This window comes from Penaeus japonicus, unplaced genomic scaffold (assembly GCF_977035675.1).
Source record: "Penaeus japonicus unplaced genomic scaffold, GWHDUDI00000001_assembly GWHDUDI00000003, whole genome shotgun sequence".
Taxonomy (NCBI): Eukaryota; Metazoa; Arthropoda; class Malacostraca; order Decapoda; family Penaeidae; genus Penaeus; species Penaeus japonicus.
In genome coordinates, this window is record NW_028234405.1 from 17354110 (window position 1) to 17357247 (window position 3138).

At 42.4% G+C, this 3138-nt stretch overlaps 1 protein-coding gene across 1 annotated transcript in view; it reads left to right on the forward strand.

Moving 5' to 3' along the window:
• Window positions 1-3138, forward strand: part of LOC122247863 (E3 ubiquitin-protein ligase ZNRF1) — a gene marked incomplete in the record, with an annotated part of 111237 nt that overhangs the window by 16334 nt on the left and 91765 nt on the right.

Below are 3138 nucleotides of genomic sequence, written 5' to 3' on the forward strand. Positions count from 1 at the left end.
CTCCTCGCCTCGGCTCTCTCTCTCTCTCTCTCTCTCTCTCTCTCTCTCTCTCTCTCTCTCTCTCTCTCTCTCTCTCTCTCTCTCTCTCTTTCTCCTCTTTCTCTCTTTCTCCTCTTTCTCTTTCTCTTTCTCTTTCTCTTTCTCTTTCACTCTCTTACACTCACTCTCTCCCTCCCTCCCCCTCCCTCTCTCTGTAAGGTACTGATATTGCGTATCATGCGACCTAAGACACTGGTTATGTTTTCCTATTTAATACAATGCTACATTGCTGACAGTCTGTTTGACCTGATACATTCTGTTTCCTGTGTCCGCTTCTGCCTCTAAATTGCTGCAGCCGCCCTGGAAGCTGCGTTTGCTAACGGAAGCCCCGAGGCATTAAAAGCTACTCAAGATTCGTACTTAAGTAGTGTAAGGCGCATGCACTTTGTTTCTTCCCCAGTGATTGAGAAGTTGCTTCCACTCGTTTATTATGTTACTCCCTCCCCCCTCAGTAGTCGAGAAGTTGCTCCCGCTCATTTCTTATATATGTCACCCCTCCTCCCCCTGTACATATACTGTGTTGTATTGGTGCATATTTTCACCAAGGTAAAATGGTAGTTGAGTTGTACAGTGTTTAGGTGCATGGCAAAGTCAACCCAGCTGCACTTTTGAGGTACAGGACATCATGCCAGTTACACCTGACCACCATAACTAGCTCTCCTGTTACCCAAAGTTGCAATGGTGCGTAATTGTGCACCCCAGAGGCTAGCCACTGTCCTGCTCCCACCCTCGGTGCACTGACACCACTGGTCGAAATACATATTAATTTTATGTATGTATTACCCAAATTACTACCACCTTCCAACTACTGTATCTCATGAGGTCATAGTGAGATTTTGTAGTGGGATAATCTGAACCTACCACACTTTTTTTATTTACATTTAAGTTCTATGTGCTCTTTTAGTAATTAGCAAGTTCTTATAGCTTATGATCATTGGAGGCGTTTGCAAACTTCACTGACTATGCAAGCTCGTCACGTTATGTTGCTATCCTCTCATTTCACTAAAGCAATCACATCTTTGCTTTAATTACTTCGTCACACATAATGTCTCTCTTTACTCACAGCCAACCTGTATTTACTATACCAATTGCACTTCTGTATTTTTCTGTGGTATATGTATGCTTTTGGAGCCACCTCTTAGGACCCACATGTTCACATATGAATCATTTCTCATATCGTACACGTTACAAGTTTACTGGGGCCACTTTGCCATCCAATGAATTTGGTAATATTTGTTGTAGCTTATGGTTGAATGTCACAGCTACCCGCAAAGTCTAGTGCAGATAGCCTCCGATGACCAGGAGCCTACTTGTAGAGTGGAGACTTTTTTCTTAGCTAGCTTATAGTAGATAAAACTTGGTTATTTCTCTGTCTAAGGTACGACAGGGTTCATCTAGTAGTGTGGTCTGAGTGATGTTAGGCTTTGATATTGCATATGTGACCTAAGACACTGATTATGCTTTTCTATTGAATTCATGCTATATTGCTGACAGTCTGTTTCACCTGACGTATTCTGTTTCCTGTGTCCACTTTCTTATCTAAACCGTAGCCGACCTGGCAGCTGCGTTTGCTAGCAGAAGCCCTGAGGCAGAACGACTCAAGATTCGTACATAAAGGGCCTAGAAGGAACCCAGAGCAGATTGGAGAGAGACAAGGGACAGACAGAGAGAAGAGCAGGCAGAGGGAATAGCTCTGACCTCCAGCCCTCAGCCGGAGCCAAGTGTATTAACCAAGTCCACGTGAATGTCTATCTATCTTATCCACCGGGAACAACGCAAAGCTATTGGATCACAACCACTGGCAGCTAGAGGATTACAACTAGCAGCATCGAGTGGCTTACACTCTCTCCCTCCCTCCCCCTCCCCCTCTCTCAAATGGATATTTCTCTTCTACCCACCCAAAAAAAAAAAAATAAATAAATAAAAATAAAAGGAAAATGAATAACGATAATGTACGCACACGTGAATAATGCCAGAAAAGTAATTATCCGCTAGCGGGGGAATGTTATGGGAAGATGGCGTTGCATCGCCTTGCTAATCATCTCTTTAAAAGTGGCGGTTGCATGTTGCAGGCTGGGAGGCCGTTGGGTGGGGAAGGAGGGGAGGCGCGAGGGTGAAAGATTGTGTTCGAGAAATTTTGTTGGTTTTAGGCAGGAGACATTTTCCTCTTTTCTTTTTTTCGTTTTTCTCAATTCTTTATCTGGATTTTATTGTTATTTTCAATCGTTTTATTGGTTTATTTATTAATTTTCGAGAGGGTAGGGGAGATACTTTTTACTTCATTTATTTTAATGTTAAAAGACGTAATGATGAAGGAAAATAGGGAGGGGATAAAAAAATATATAAAGGAAAAGAAAGCGCGAAAAATGGAAAGGTAGAGAAAACGTGTGTGTGAGAGAGAGAGAGAGAGAGAGAGAGAGAGAGAGAGAGAGAGAGAGAGAGAGAGAGAGAGAGAGAGAGAGAGAGAGAGAGAGAGAGAGAAGGGGTTTGGGAAGAGACAAAAGGAGAACGATAAAGAAGGAAGGGAAATGGGGGAAGAGAACGAGAAGGCTAGAGAACAGGAGAGGGACGGGGATACAGAACAAGTAATTAAGAAGAGGAGGAACAACGTAAACCGAAAACAAAAGAGAGATGAAGAAGGAAAAAAAGAAAAGAAAAAAAAGAAAGAACAACGAGAAAAGGATGTATAGCACACACAACAAGGAAGAAAAGAAGAAGGAAGAAGCGATAGCGGGAAAGTCGTAAATGAAGGAATCAGGAAAGACGGTAATTGGAATCTCGAGGAAAGGCTGGATTGAGGTCGCGCTCGCCATTTTTATTTACTTTAACAACTTTATTAAAAAAAAAAAGAAAAAAAAAACTTTTACGGGCTTCGCTCTGGCAAAGTAAGGACGGCAGAAATTGGGTTGTTATGGTAACCAGGACTGTTGCAGACGAGGCTGACTCGAGATTATTTTTAACTTTTTTTTTTCTTCTTCGTATTCATATGAACCTTTTTCTCGTGCTCTCTCTCTCTCTCTCTCTCTCTCTCTCTCTCTCTCTCTCTCTCTCTCTCTCTCTCTCTCTCTCTCTCTCTCTCTCTCTCGTCACTATCTCTCT